A 16,635-nucleotide genomic window follows, 5' to 3' on the forward strand; every position below is an offset into this window, starting at 1 on the left:
GCTGTTGCACACTGCACAGTATGCCACATTCTCGGTGATGTAGTCAGCCATGCCAGGCCAGTAAAACATGCATAGGACAGTAGCTTCAGCGCATGGGTGCCCTGCATGGACAGCGTTAAAATACTGGTTGTGCAGCGAAGCAGGAAACACAGCCTTGTGTCCTTTTAGAATAATGCCATCTTGCAGCACTCGCTCATCACAGACGGACTGGCAGCGGAACGTTGTAGTGTTTGTTGGCCAGCCAGATGACGGAGGTAAGTGATCGTAGGGTACTGTCGGCAGCTGTGTGGGCAACTAAATCCTCCATACAGGACGAGGGGGTAAAAGACACGGCCATTACAATAAAGTAATCATCTGGCGAGGGTGGATTCTCGCGAGAGTGAGAGTGTCAGCGAGGTGCATATCCTTTCCGCATTTGTGGATCAGAACAATGTCATATTTTTGAAGTTGCAGCAACATCCACTCTAGGCGTCGTTGAGGCGTAGATCAGTTTGTTGAAAATGCTGATCAGAGGTTGGTGGTCAGTTTCAATGGTGACCATGCAACCAAAGATGAATTCATTGAATTTCTTACTGGCGAAGGTGTTGACAAAGATGTACATGCTTTGTCTAATTTACAAAGTGCATAAACAACTGGACCCCAATGTCGCTCTGCTCATTAATGGCAAAACTCTGTATCTGAAAGTGTATTTGGGTGCTCGCTGCAATGTAATTTGCCTGGCTGTGTTCCAAAAGCTAAGAAAAACAGAGACTGTTTCTCCAACAGCAGCATCCCTTGTTTCATTCGCTGGAAGTCGAGTGCACCCTATCGGTCAAGTTGAGTTACGCTGCTGTCTTAACTCACGTGTCCACAACCTGGATTTCTATGTGGTACGTGAAAATGTGCCGTCTCTGTTGGGTGCCAACGCATATCTAGACATGGGTCTGATTACTTTCAGCCCTTCTGTCTGTCCTCTGACTACAGACTGTGACTTTAACCATCGAATCCTAACACTAACTCTAGCTCTCAAGAACCTGCCTCAGAGGGTGGTGGATGCTTTCAAGAGAGAGCTAGATATGGCTCTTAAAAATAGTGGAGTCAGGGGATATGGGGAGAAGGCAGGAACGGGGTATTGATTGGGGATGATCAGCCAAGATCACATTGAATGGCAGTGCTGGCTCGAAGGGCCAAATGGCCTACTCCTGCACCTATTGTCTATTGAAAGCCTCCAGAGAAATGGCCTCCACTGTCTTCTGAGGCAGAGAGTGCTGGGGGATGAGGGGTAATGGAGGAGGATAGGAGTAGGAAGAAGGATGGTGAGGCGCAGTTGGGGGAGGGTTGCCATGATTCACGTTACAACGGGGATCTCTGGCGTCACAATGGGAACCCGTCAACTGCGCCTGTGCAGTTGGGGGCTATGGGTCAGTGGTGGAATATTGCCTAGGGGGACAGGGCCCAACGGGGCCGCACCGGATCTAGTCCCAACTAAATTTATGTCCCTATTTAATTGCCATCAATATCTAATTTTTTTAATCATGGATCCACCCAGCCACAGTTCTTAAATATTTGTAAACAGTCATCAGAAGTAGTCCATGAATGGACTGAAAATACATTATTTTTGGCTTTGTTTAGGTAGAGGGATGGAACCAAGGGACTATATTCCCAGGTGTGGACAACAATGGAGAGGTCCTCTGGACCCTCTACAAAGCCAGCACATCCCTCCTCAGAAAAATAGCCCAAAACTGCTGACAGTACTCCAAATGCAGTCTGATCAGTGCCTAGTAAAGCCTCAGCATTACATCACTATTTTTGTATTGTGGTCCTCTCAAAATAAATGCCAACATTGCATTTGCCTTCCAATTCAACATGCATATTAACCTTTTGGGAGTTCTGCACCAAGATTCAAGAGAGATTCAAGAGTGTATTATTCTCATATGTCCCAGATAGAACAATGAAATTCTTAATGGCAGCAGCACAACAGAATATATAAACATCGTACACTATAATCTATATAATAAACAAGAGAAAAATTCAGTGTGTATACACAAACTTACATATACATATATATACACAGAAAGACAATAATAGTGCAATAAAAGTCTATGTAGTTCAGAGCTTATTTGAGGTTGTAGTGCTTAACAGCAGAATTACTGTAGGAAAGCTGCTGTTCCTGATCCTGGACGTTACAGTTTTCAGGCTCCTGTACCTTCTTCCCGATAGCAGGGGTGAAATGAATGTGGCCAGGGTGGCGTGGATCTCTGATGGTGCTGGCCACCTTTTTGAGGCAGCAACTCCGCTAAATCCCTTCGATGGTGAGGAGGTCAGAGCCAGTGATGGACTGGGCAGTGTTCACAACTTCGCTCCTGGGCATTCAAGTTGCCGAACCAGGCCATGATGGAACCAGTCAATATGCTCTCTTCTATACCACTGTAGAAGTTCAAGAGAATCCTCTCAGACAAAATATGCTGTTTTTAAGTTTTTGACTCTCTCCACCTGTTGATATAAACAGGATTGTGAGTCCTCATCTTTCCTCTTACAACCTCCACAATCAGATCATTGATCTTACTTACATTGAGATCCAGGTTGTTCAGCTGGCACCATTTGGTCAATCGATCGATCTCACTTCTATACTCTGACTCATCACCATCTGTAATTTGTCCAACAATGGTGGAGTCATCGGTGAACTTGAAGATCGAGTTTGCACTGTGACCAGTTATACAGTTGTGAGTATGGAGTGGGTAGGGCAGGGGGCTGAGTACACAGCCTTGAGGTGTTACCGTCCTGAGGAAGAAGTGTTATTGAGGAAGAAGTGTTTCTGCCAATTCGAACAGACTGGGTGTGGCCTGTTGATGATGAAGTCGAGGATCCAGTTGCAGAGAGATGTGCAGAGACCCAGTCCGTGAGCTTGGTAACCAGCCTTTTTTTACATCAAAAAATGTATTCAATTATTACAAAATAATATTAACAATACAATAAAACAAAACAGAACCCACTACCATAATACAAGACAAACAAGTATACTAAATAAACTATTATACAACTATGTTACATTCCTTGTCAAGGATTAATTCAACCCCCCGCAATGCCCAGCAGTCCCGCAAAACCTCCAGATGCCTGTGGACGTGCATAGTCCCTCTCTAACACCTCCTGGGCATGCACGTAACCCCGGAAAAGGGGTAGGCAGTCGTCTCGGGCAATGGTAATCAGCTTGGGGGGGATAACATAGAAACATAGAAAATAGGTGCAGGAGTAGGCCATTCGTCCCTTCGAGCCTGCACCGCCATTCAATATGATCATGACTGATCATCCAACTCAGTATCCCGTACCTGCCTTCTCTCCATACCCCCTAATCCCCTTATCCAATCTAACTCAGTCTTAAATATAGCCAATGGACTAGCCTCAACCACCTTCTGTGGTGGAGAATTCCAGAGATTCACCACTCTCTGTGTGAAAAATGTTTTTCTCACCTCGGCCCTAAAACTGTGACCCCTCGTTCTGGACTTCCCCAGTCTGGTGAACCTTCTCTGTACTCACTCTATGGCAAGAACGTCTTTCCTCAGATTGGGAGACCAAAACTGTATGCAATATTCAAGGTGTGGTCTCACCAAGACACTGTACAACTGCAGAAGAACATCCCTGCTCTTATACTCAAATCCTTTTGCTATGAATGCTGACATACCATTCGCTTTCTTCACTGCCTGCTGCACCTGCATGCCTACTTTCAATGACTGGTGTACCATGACACCCAGGTCTCGTAGCAGCTCCCCTTTTCCTAATCGGCCACCATTCAGATAATAGTCTACTTTCCAGTTTTTGATACAAAAGAGAATAACCTCACATTATACATTTATGACGGTATTGAACGCTAAGCTGTAGTTTATTTTCAGGGAATTTACTTAAAGAAACATTACCGGAACCAGACTTTGAGGTTGTGAGGTTTTATTAACGTGATATCACAGAGAACCAGTCTGCTGGAGCCAGGCTCTGCTACAAGTAGTTAGCGATGTCTTTATATCATACAAGTCTAAGTAATTAAATTCATGCTTTGGCTTGCGATAGAATACAAAAGTAAGAAAAAACAAGAGGAGCATGATAACCTTTAATGTGCTATTTCCTTTAGATCATCAGTTTTTAAATATACAGGGGATGGTTATCTGCCACATTCATAAGTACATTCGGACTCTGGTGCTACGACTCACCGTCGCCGTCGCGGGGCTGGCCGAGTCCAGAGCGGGTGGAGCGGTGGAGGAGCGCTGCTGTTGCTGCTGCTGCTGCTGCTACCGGAGATTCGGAGGCTCCAACGGCAGGTCTGTGGACGGCGGCACCGGGAGCCCGCGGCTCCCTGGAGGGAGACCGCTTTTCAGGGCTCTCGCAACGGCGACTTCCCCCGCCCGAGTTGCGGGGTTGAAGAGCTCCTGGAGCGGGGCCTACATCACTGCCCCGCGCGGCTTGGAATGGCCGCGGGACTCTGCGAGCGCACGCCGGGGGCTCTAACACCAAGACCCGGTGTGCGACCTCGCACCACCCGGCGTGGCTTTAATGGCCGCGGGACAATCGCCATCGCCAGCCGGGGGCTTTGACTTTGACTCTGACATCGGGGGGGGGGGGGAGAGTGCAGTGGAGAGATAAGTTTATTAGGCCTTCCATCACAGCGATGTGATGGATGTTTATGTAAATTATGTTGTGTCCTGGGTCTATGTGTTTGTAATGTATGGCTGCAGAAACGGCATTTCGTTTGGACCTCAAGGGGTCCAAATGACAATTAAATGTATCTTGTATCTTGTATCTTGTAGAAACAGTGAGGGAAAATACAGGCAAGCACAATGGAGACATTACAAGTGGGTACCAAGTTTTAACTCTTGATTTCCCAAACCTTACATCGATGCTGGTATCTTCCCTCTAATACCATGGGCTCTCATCTTGTTTAGCAGCCTTGCGTGTGGCACCTTATGAAAGGCCTGCTGAAAATCCAGGTAAACACCATCCATTGACTCTCCTTTGTCTATCTTGCTATTTACTTCCTCAAATAATTCCATCCAATTTGTCAGGCAAGATCTCTCATTCATAAAAACATGTTGACTTGCCGCTTATATCATGTGCTTTTAAGTACCTCATCCTTAATAATGGACTCTAAATTATCACCAATCACTGAAGTCAGACTAACTGGCCTATAATTTCCCCTCTTTTCCTTTGCTTGCTTCTTGAACAACAGAATAACATTTACAATGTTCCAGTCCTCTAGTACTATTCCCGACTCGTGATTCTTAGAAACATAGACATAGAAAATAGGTGCAGGAGGAGGCCTTTCGGCCTTTCGAGCCAGCACCGCCATTCATTGTGATCATCCCCTATCAATAACCCATGCCTGCCTTCTCCCCATATCCCTTGATTCCTCTAGCCTCCTCTAGCCCCTAGAGCTCTATCTAACTCTCTCTTAAATCCATCCAGTGACTTAGCCTCCACTGCCCTCTGTGGCAGGGAATTCCATAAATTCACAACTCTCCGGGTGAAAAAGTTTTTTCTCACCTCAGTCTTAAATGACCTCCCCTTTATTCTAAGACTGTGGCCCCTGGTTCTGGACTCGACCAACATTTTTCCTGCATCTAGCTTGTCCAGTCCTTTTATAATTTTATACGTTTCTATAAGATTGCCCCTCATCCTTCTAAACTCCAGTGAATACAAGCCTAGTATTTTCAATATTTCCTCAAATGACAGTCCCGCCATCCCAGGGATCAATCTCGTGAACCTGAGACCAAAACTGTGCACAATACTCCAGATGTGGTCTCACCAGAGCCCTATACAACTGCAGAAGAACCTCTTTACTCCTATACTGAAATCCTCTTGTTATGAAGGCCAACATTCCATTAGCTTTCTTCACTACCTGCTGTACCTGTAAGCCAACTTTCAGTGACCGGTGTACAAGGATGCCCAGGTCTCGCTGCACCTCCACCTTACCTAACCTAACCCCATTGAGATAATAATCTGCTGCCTTGTTTTTGCCGCTAAAGTGGATAACCTCACATTTATCTATATTATACTGCATCTGCCCATTCACTCAACTTGTCCAGGTCACCCTGCAACCTCCTAACATCCTTTTCACAGTTCACACTGCCACCCAGTTTTGTGTCATCCGCAAACTTGCTGGTGTTGCTCCAAATTCCCACTTCCAAATAATTAATATATATGGTAAACAGTTGCGGCCCCAACACCGAGCCTTGCGGCACTCCATTTGCCACTGCCTGCCATTCTGAAAAGGATCCGTTCACTCCTACTCTTTGCTTCTGGTCTGCCAACCAATTTTCTATCCATGTCAACACCCTACCCCCAATACCATGTGCTCTAATTTTAGTCACCAGTCTCCCGTGCGGGACCTTATCAAAGGCTTTCTGAAAGTCTAAATACACTACATCCACTGGCACCCCTTCATCCATTTTACTTGTCACATCCTCAAAAAATTCCAGAAGATTAGTCAAGCATGATTTCCCTTTCATAAATCCATGTTGACTTGGACTAATCCTTTTACTGCTATCCAAATGCCCCATTATTACCTCTTTAATAATTGACTCCAGCATCTTTCCCACCAACGAAGTCAGGCTAACTGGTCTGTAATTCCCCGTTTTCTCTCTTGCTCCTTTCTTGAAAAGTGGGATAACATTAGCTATCCTCCAATCCACAGGAACTGATCCTGAATCTATTGAACATTGCAAAATGATCACCAATGCGTCCACTATTTCTAGAGCCACCTCCCTGAGGACCCTGGGATGCAGACCATCAGGCCCAGGGGATTTATCATCCTTCAGTCCCATGAGCCTACCAAATACTATTTCTCGCATAATGAAAATTTCTTTCAGTTCCTCTACTCCCTTAGATCCTCTGTCCTCCAGTACATCCGGGAGATTGTTTGTGTCTTCCTTAGTGAAGACAGATCCGAAGTACCTATTCAACTCTTCTGCCTTTTCCTTGTTGCCCATAATAATTTCACCCTTATCTGCCTTCAACGGACCCACATTTGACTTTGCTACTCTTTTTCCCTTAACCTATCTAAAGAAGGTTTTACTGTCCTTCTTTATATTCCTGGGCAGCTTCACATTGTACTTCATCTTTTCAGCCCGTATTACCCTTTTTGTCTCCTTCTGTTGTCCTATGAAAGTTTCCCAATCCTCTGGCTTCCGGCTACTCTTTGCTGTGTTATACATCTTTTCTTTTAGTTTTATTCTATCCCTAACCTCTCTTGTCTGCCACGGTTGCCTCCTACTCCCCTTAGAATCGTTCTTCCTTTTTGGAATGAAATGATCCTGCGTCTTCCGGATTATGCCCAGAAATTCCTGCCATTGCTAGTTCCACCGTCATTCCTACTAGGATCCCTTTCCAGTCTACCTTGGCCAGCTCCCCTCTCATGCCTTCATAGTCCCCTTTGTTCAACTGCAACACTGATACTTCCGATTTAACGTTCTCCTTTTCAAATTGCAGATTAAAACTAATCATATTATGATCACTACCTCCAAGCAGTTCCTTTACCTCTTATCATATCTGGTTCATTGGACAACAGTAAATCCAGAATTGCCTTTTCTCTGGTCGGCTCCATTACAAGCTGCTCTAAGTATCCATCTCTGAGGCATTCTACATACTCTCTTTCTTGGGGTCCTGAACCAACCTGATTTTCCAGTCTACCTGCATATTGAAATCCCCCATCACCACAGTGGCATTACTTTTGTTACATGCCAGTTTTCACTCCTGTTGCAACTTACACCCTACATCCGGGCTACTATTTGGGTGTCTGTGGATAACACCAATTAGTGTCTTCTTGCCTTTACAATTCCTCAACTCAATCCACAGTGACTATACCTTGTCAGTCCCTATGTCTTCCCTCACAAGGGACTGAATTCCATCCCTCACCAGCAGAGCTACCCCCCCTCCTCTGCCCACCTGCCTGTCCTTTCTATAGGATGTATAACCCTGAATATTAAGTTCCCAGGACCGATCCTCCTGCAGCCACGTCTCAGTAATCCCCACAATGTCATATCTACCAACCTCTAACTGAGCCTCAAGCTCATCTACTTTACTTATTATACTTCGCGCATTCATATACAATACATTTAATTCCTTACGCATCTCACCTTTCACATCGATCCTTATTACACTTGGCCATACTGCCCTATCCCTTTGTGAGCTTCCTTTCCCATTAATTCTGGGTCATTAACCATCCCTTTAACTCCGTCCTCGACTATCCCATTTGACACCCTACTTATCCCACATTAAACTTATTCAGTTTAAAACCCGTGTAGCAGTGGCAAACCTTTAATCCTCCACAATCTCTAAATCCACTGGTGTACCCCTGCCTGAAATTTGTATTTTTCCACCTGGCTTTTTCCATATCCCCAAATATAATTGCACTACTACTGGTTGGTGCGCCTCCAGCTATTAATGTCCTAAACTCTAGAACTTTCTCTCTAAATATCTCTAGTCCTTGACTAAACATTCTTCCATTTAAAGAATTCCTTAAAACCTACATTTTTGGAAAAATTTGTAGATAAATGCCATTATTTCCTGAGTTGGAGAGGTGCAGGTGGGGATACAAAGTGCTGGAGTAACTCAGCGGGTCATCCAGGCAGCATCTCTGGATAGGCCAGTATGAAGAAGGGTCCTGACACGAAACATCGTCGTGATACGATACGATAGAACTTTATTTATCCCAGGAGATAAATTGATCTGCCAACAATGATAAAACACAAGATACACGAAACAGCGCGTTGTACGGTATGGTAGTTCAAGTGAGTTTGTCATAGGTCCCCGATAAGACAATGAAATTCTTGCTTTGCTTCAGCACACAGAACATAGTAGGCATTTGCTACAAAAACGATGTTCATGCAGCGTCTTGAAGCGAGGAAACAGGCCCACCTTGCCCACACCAAAGATGGCCCACACTAACGAACATGTCCCATCAATTCTAGTCCCACCTGCCTGCATTTCGCCCAAACCTTCCCCCCCCCCGTTCGATCCATGTATGTACTTGTCTGTTTCTTAAACGTTGTAACTCAACTACCTCCTCCAGCAGTTCGTTCCATACACCCACCACCCTTTGTGTGGAAAAAAATTACCCCTCTGGTTCCTGTTAAATGTTGTCCAGAGATGCTGTCTGACCCGCTGAGTTACATTAGCAATATTTTTTTGTTTTTTTGTAAACCAGCATCTGCAGTTCCTTTATTCTAAGAATCTAAGGAAACGTGTGCAATTAAATAAGATGCAGGAGAGATGAACAGCAAAAGATGAAGTTTGAAACAGCTTCATTTTAAAAACAAACCTTTGACAGAGCCGCAACTGTGAGACACATGCAACATATGTGGGGAGCGGTCTCGGGTTGTGAAAAGCAAAGTAGGAGGAATGGAACGCCGACCCGAGCGAGCCCGTGCACGGCTGACACAAGGTTCCACGCATGGAACGTTCGGCGCGGCTCGTTGTGCGCGCGAGCTCGGTCCATGTGACACCGGAAGCGGCTGCAGAGGGAGGCGAATCCCACTCAAACCAGCTGCTCTAGTATCTTTGACTCAAACAGTGTGCAGAGAGGTGAGCATTTCCAGCACTGCTTACTTCATGCCCTTAATTTATTTCAAAAGAGAAGTGAACAGACATTTGATTTCTGTTCACATGATAGTTATGGTGTAATAGCTGAGGTTTTGATGAGGACGAATACTGTCATTACAATTCATCCGTTATTAATGTGAAATGTTAACATATTGATCGAGTGATTCGAGTCGAATAAAATACTGAGATGCTTCATATCGTGGTGCATTGATGACTATGCGGCAGTATACGGTATAAGTATACGGTAGTTCAAAAAGCTGCGTTCGTGCAATGAAGGTCTCGTATTCTTTTCAATGCATTATTGTCAAAGACTTCATGCATTCCTGAGCAATTGTTCAGTTTTAAGAATGCTGGTCAGTACGTATTTATGGCGTAGTGTGTCCCTTACTGTTTAGACAGCAGACAAACATTTTTCTGATAACATGTCTCGTCCATAATATTAATGCATTTATTACTGCGTCTGTGAGTATAAGTCACCATTGTTTTGATAACAGCTTGCATTCACGCAGTGTTTTCAATGTAAACATTTCACTGGTTATCAAACAAAATCTGAACTTCATTAGCAGATCGTAAAGACGATGTAAAATACCGTGATTGGGAAGATGGTAATTAGTGGCCAATATGGTGAGTCATCACTTAGGAGAAAAGTGTCATCATCTGTCAGCCAGGTTTTGGACAAGACCATGAGATCGATATATCATTAGCATTCAACTTGTAGATGCCAAAGGCCTTATTGTTTGAGAGGTAGTAAGGGACAGTAATCGATGACCCGTTGGTAGGATCAACATGATCAGCATTAAGTCAAGGTGAATGGAAAGAGTATGATTAGTCCCGCACATATTCCTAAGTAAGCAGGATGGATCATTTAGGGTGACGTTAATTTTTCATGAACAGATGGAATGCCCTAGACCCTCCCTAGGATGCCCAGAGAGGAGCAGAGATTCACCTAACAGAGAGTCAAGCCTTGGTAAAATTGCAGGAAAGGTGAGGAACACCGAATGTTGGTGGAAAATTATGTTGTAGTTGGATTGTAGCAGTCATTTAAGAAGGCAGGATACACGAGCAAGGAAGATAAGCATAGCAATTGTCTGTACCTTGGGGGGGAATAACTAAATTGGAGTAAGACGGATGACAGCATTATTAGGTAGGAACTGGGATGAGTAAATTGGGAGCAGTTGTTCTGGGGTTCAGGACCAGCATGTTCCAGTAAGGAGGAAGAATAAGGATGGCAAGATAAGGGAATCTTAGATGACCAACAATGTACATTTGTCAGAAGGAAAAATGAAACTTGGGTAAGGTTTGAAAATTGAAATCCAACAAGGCCTTTGACGATTATAAAGCTAGCAGGAAAGAACTCGAGTGGGAAATTAGAAGAGCCACAAGGAGCCAAGAAATGTTATTGGTTAATATAATTAAAAATAATCCCAAGGCTTTTTATATACCTACATTAAAAACCAGAACGTAGGACAGTTCAAGGATAAAGGAGGGAATTTATGCTTGGAATCAGGGGGTGAAGTCTAGGTACTCAACGAGTACTTTGCATCTGTTGATAGTGAGATCAGTGTGGAGAATAGACTGAATTCAAGGAGGAAGGTGATTTTGTGGCTCTTGAAGAGCATTAAGGTGAACAAAACCTTGCAACGAGACCTGGGTGTCATGGTACACCAGTCATTGAAAGTAGGCATGCAGGTGCAGCAGGCTATGAAAAAGGCCACTGGTATGTTAGCATTCATAGCAAAAGGATTTGAGTATAGGAGCAGGGAGGTTTACTGCAGTTGTACAGGGTCTTGGTGAGACCACACCTGGAGTATTGCGTACAGTTTTGGTCTCCTAATCTGGGGAAAGACATTCTTGCCATAGAGGGAGTACAACGAAGGTTCACCAGACTGAGTCCTGGGATGTCAGGACTTTCATATGAAGAAAGACTGGATAGACTCGGTTTGTACTCGCTAGAATTTAGAAGCTTGAGGGGGGATCTTATAGAAACTTACAAAATTCTTAAGGGGTTGGACAGGCTAGATGCAGGAAGATTGTTCCCGATGTTGGGGAAGTCCAGAACAATGGGTCATAGTTTAAGGATAAGGGGGAAATCTTTTAGGACCGAGATGAGGAAAACCTTTGTCACACAGAGAGTGGTGAATCTGTGGAATTCTCTGCAGCAGAAGGTAGTTGAGGCCAGTTCATTGGCTATATTTAAGAGGGAGTTAAATGTGGCAATTGTGGCTAAAGGGATCAGGGGATATGGAGAGAAGGCAGGTACAGGATACTGAGTTGAATGATCAGCCATGATCGTACTGAATGGCGGTGCAGGCTCAAAGGGCCGAATGGCCTACTCCTGCACCTATTTTCTATGTCTATGTTTCTAAATTTGGTGCAAAAATGCTCCAAAATAAGGCTCAGAATGCATCAGAGAGAATCTAAAAACCCTGGCATCGAGGGACTTCATGCTTCGCGCACATTATTTCACATTAATTTTTTTGTAATCCTGTCATGCCACCCCCCTTTTTGAAAAGCTTCGTACGGGCCTGTTCATCAAATGTTTTCTTTTATAGGAATGTCCTGTATGCAGATAGTGCACAAATACATTAAGGTGAAAGATGATAAACGATTAGACATGCTGATGTGCATATAATAATGGTTCTCTATCCACATCAATACTAAACCCCAATACCGTGTGCTTTAAGTTTGTATACTAATCTCTTATGTGGGACCTTGTCAAATGCCTTCTGAAAGTCCAGATATAACACATCCACTGGTTCTCCCTTATCCACTCTACTAGTTACATCCTCGAAAAATTCTATAAGATTCGTCAGACATGATTTACCTTTCATAAATCCATGCTGACTTTGTCCAATGATTTCACCACTTTCCAAATGTGCTGCTATCCCATCTTTAATAACTGATTCTAGCAGTTTCCCCACTACTGACGTTAGACTAACTGGTCTGTAATTCCCCATTTTCTCTCTCCTTCCCTTTTTAAAAAGTGGGGTTACATTAGCTACCCTCCAATCCTCAGGAACTACTCCAGAATCTAAAGAGTTTTGAAAAATTATCACTAATGCATCCACTATTTCTGGGGCTACTTCCTTAAGTACTCTGGGATGCAGCCTATCTGGCCCTGGGGATTTATCGGCTTTTAATCCATTCAATTTACCTAACACCACTTCCCGGCTAACCTGGATTTCACTCAGTTCCCCCATCTGATTTGACCCCCGGTCCCCTGCTATTTCCGGCAGATTATTTATGTCTTCCTTAGTGAAGACAGAACCAAAGTAGTTATTCAATTGGTCTGCCATGTCCTTGTTCCCCATGATCAATTCACCCGTTTCTGACTGCAAATTTATGACCAATATTTCAGAAATTAACAGGAACCTGAGAGGTAGCTTTTTCACACAAAGGGTTCTGGGTGTATGTAACGAGCTGCCAGAGGAGGTAGTTAAGGCTTGGACTATCCTACTGTTTAAGAGACATTTGGACACGTACATGGATAGGACAGATTTAGATCTATATGGGCCAGACGCGTGTGAGTGGGACTAGTTTAGTTGGAACATGTCGGTCGGTGTGTGGGCATGTTGGGCTGAAGGGCCTGTTTCCACACTGCATCATTCTATGACTAAAAAGTGAAGAAGAACAATGCATGTAGATAAGTAGAGTAGATTTGAAAGAGGAGTGAAATGTAAAGGCAGAGAGAGGTTTATGGGTGGAAAGGAACATAGGAAAGGAGGGGGGAGAGTGGGCTTGGGCAGATGGGTGGTGAAAATAGTCACAAAGTGCTGGAGTAACTCAGTGGGTCAGGCAGCATCTGCGGAGAATATGAATAGGCGACGTTTCACAGAGTGCTGGAGTAACTCAGCGAGTCAGGCAGCATCTGTGGAGAACATGGATAGGTGACAGGTCCAGAGTGCTGGAGTAACTCAGTGGGTCAGGCAGCATCTCTGGAGAAATGGTATAGATTATATTTCGGGTCAAGACCGTTCTTCAGTAATATTCATGATGTGACATGCATAGACATTCCTGAATGTTACCCAAACCATCGTGAGCTACTTTGTTACGGTGCTTGCCCTCTCCTATAACGTCTCTGCTGCCTTGGGTGATGCAGGACAGGACACAAGCTTTGGGACACAGTGTGAAGCTGTTGCCGTCTGTCCCAGCCTGGTAAAAACCTGGATGGAGTGGATTTGGAGAGGATGGTTCCACTAGTGGGAGAGTCCAGGACCAGTGGCCACAGCCTCAGAATTAAAAGACATTCCTTTAGGAAGGAGATGAGCAGGAATTTCTTAAGTCAGAGGGTGATGAACTGGAATTCATTGCCACAGACAGCTGTGGAGGTCAAGTCAATGGACATTTTTCAGGAGGAGATTGATAGATTCTTGATTGATATGGGTGTCAGAGGTAATGGGGAGAAGGCAGGAGAATGGGTTTGAGAGGGAAAGATAGAGTCATAGGGTGATACAGTGTGGAAAAAGGCCCTTCGGCCCAGCATGCCCCATCTGCTCTAGTCCCACCTGCCCACGTTTGATCCATATCCCACCGAACCTGTCCTATCCATGCACCTGTCTAACTGTTTCTTAAATGTTGCGATAGTCCCTGCCTCAACTACCTCCTCTGGCAGCTTGTTCCATACACTTACCACCCTTTGTGTGAAAAACATACCCCACAGATTCCTATTAAATCTTTTGCCCACCTTAAACTTATGTCCTCTGCTCCTCGATTCACTTACTCTGGGCAAAAGCCTCAACCATATCTATTCAAATCATGATTTTATACACCTCTATTAGATCATCCCTCATCCTCCTGTGCTCCATGAAATAGTCCCAGCCTACTCAACCTCTCCCTATAGCTCTGGCTCTCTAGTCCTGGCAACATCCTCATAAATCTTCACTGTACCCTTTCCAGTTTGATGACATATTTCCTATAACATGGTGCCCAGAACTGACCACATTACTCTGAATGCGGCCTCACCAACTTCTTATGCAACTGCAACATGACCTCCCAACTTTTATACTCAGCCTGGCCTGCTGAGTTACTCCAGCACTCTGTGAAACGTCACAGAACAGGGCAAGATTAGCAAGTTTGCTGATGATACAGAAGTGAGTGGTTTTGCAGATAGTGAAGATGGTTGTGAAAGATTGCAGCAGGATCTGGATCAATCAGCCAGGTGGGCAGAGGAATGGTTGATGGTTGCATGGTTCCTTGAAGATCGTGTCGCAGGTATATCAGGTGATCAAAAAGTATTTTGGCACTTTGGCCTTCATCAGTCAGAGTATTGAGTATAGAAGTTGGGAGGTCATGTTGCAGTTGTATAAGACTTTGGTAAGACCGCATTTAGAATATTGTGTTCAGTTCTGGGTACCATGTTATAGGAAAGATGTCAAACTGAAAAGAGTACAGAGATCCCATCCTGGATCAGTCCAATCAGGGTTGTGTCATCCGCAAACTTGAGAAGCTTGACAGAGGTGTCTGTGGAGGTGCGGTCATTGGTGTGGCGAGAGTAGAGGAGAGGGGAGAGTACGCGTCTTGCGGTGCTCCTATGGTGAGCGTTTGCGGGTCCAAGATATGCTTTCCCACCTCACATACTGCTTCCTGCCTGTCAGAAAGCTGGTGATCCACCGACAGAGGGGTTCAGGCACAGTCAACTCAGAAAGTTTGGAGCGTAGTAGCTCTGGCACAATGGGGTTGAATGCAGAGCTATAATCAATAAAACAAAATCCTTGCATAGGTTCCCTGGCGGTCTAGGTGCTGGAGGATGAAGTGTAGGCCCAGATTGACTGCATCATCCACAGATCTATTGGCCCTATATGCAAAATGCAGAGGGTCCAGCAGAGGGATTGTGATATTTTTCAGCTTGGCCAGCACAAGCCTTTCTATGGTCTTCATGACTACAGAGGTCAGTGCGACAAGCCTGTAGTCATTAAGACCAGTAATCCTTACCTTTTTGGATACAGAAACAATAGTATTTTGAAGCAGGCAGGGACTGGTTAAAAATGATTAGAAACATAGAAAATAGGTGCAGGAGTAGGCCATTCGGCCCTTCGAGCCTGCACCGCCATTCAATGGGTGTGAAGTGGTGATTGGAGTGGGATGGGTGTAGAAGAGCCCAGTGTTTGCAGACTGAGATCAGGCTGTGAGTAGGTGTGAAGTGTTGGTTGGGATGGGAAACGGTCCACTGTTTTCATACTGGAGTCTTGCCTTAAGTAGGTGTGAAGTGGTGAATGGGAAGGAAAGGGTGCAGGGTCCATTCTTTGCAGACTGGGGTATGGCTGTGTTTCTTGAGGAGGGGATTTCAGGGTTACGTTTCTGATTTTCAACCCTGCAGTAAAACTCATTCAGGTCGTTCGTCAGCTGAAGATTGTCCAAATAGCGGGGGGCTTTCCTCTTATAGCTGTTGATTTCTTGCATGCCCTTCCAGACTGAAGAAGTCATTAGCTGAGAACTTGCTCCTTAACTTCTCAGAGTACCTTTCCTAGGCAGCTCTGATTCCTCTTCTCAGCTCTTTATCGATTAGACTATCTTTTAACTCTTAGGCTATTAGGCTATCGGCTTGACGCATATTTGCCCCCAACCCCCCTCCCCCCGATCTCGAAATTGAAATGTTACATCTGTATATAATGATCCCATTAAAATGTGTATTTATGTCACAAACTATGGAATTCATATTTTTCAGTATTGTTATCAAGGAAAGGAAAGCAGTTCCAATTGTTTGATATTATTTGATATTGTTTAATATTATTCATATGGAGGAGAAAATATAATAGCTCTAAAGCCTACCTTAATTTTGCAATCTCACTAAAGATAACCCCCCTTTCCCTCTCCCCTCCCCATCTCTCTCTCCTCCTTTCCCCTCTCTCCCCCTCCCCCCTCACATCCCCCACTCTTTCTTGCGGGGGGGCAAAGATGAAGGTGGCGCGGGCCCAGCGGGTGGGGGGGATGAAGGTGGCGTGGGCCCAGCGGGGGTGGCAGGGGTCAGTGGGGGTGGCGTGGGTCCAGCGGGGGTGGCGTGGACCCAGTGAGGGTCGGAGGTCAGCAGGGGTGGCAGCAAGGGTGGCGTGGACCCAGCGGGGGTCAGTGGAGGTA

The 16,635-nt window shown here is 44.9% G+C and overlaps 1 protein-coding gene across 1 annotated transcript in view; it reads left to right on the forward strand.

The window, feature by feature from the left end:
* The first annotated feature begins 9,414 nt into the window (after nucleotides 1-9,414).
* The window catches only part of cbwd (COBW domain containing), a 63,250-nt gene continuing 56,029 nt past the window's right edge, over nucleotides 9,415-16,635 (forward strand). The window contains exon 1 of the mRNA XM_055632829.1: nucleotides 9,415-9,543. The gene's annotated coding sequence lies outside the window, so the exon portion shown is untranslated. The remainder of the gene's footprint in view (nucleotides 9,544-16,635) is intronic.

The sequence above is a fragment of the Leucoraja erinacea genome, chromosome 3 (assembly GCF_028641065.1).
Source record: "Leucoraja erinacea ecotype New England chromosome 3, Leri_hhj_1, whole genome shotgun sequence".
In the NCBI taxonomy this organism is placed as follows: domain Eukaryota; kingdom Metazoa; phylum Chordata; class Chondrichthyes; order Rajiformes; family Rajidae; genus Leucoraja; species Leucoraja erinaceus.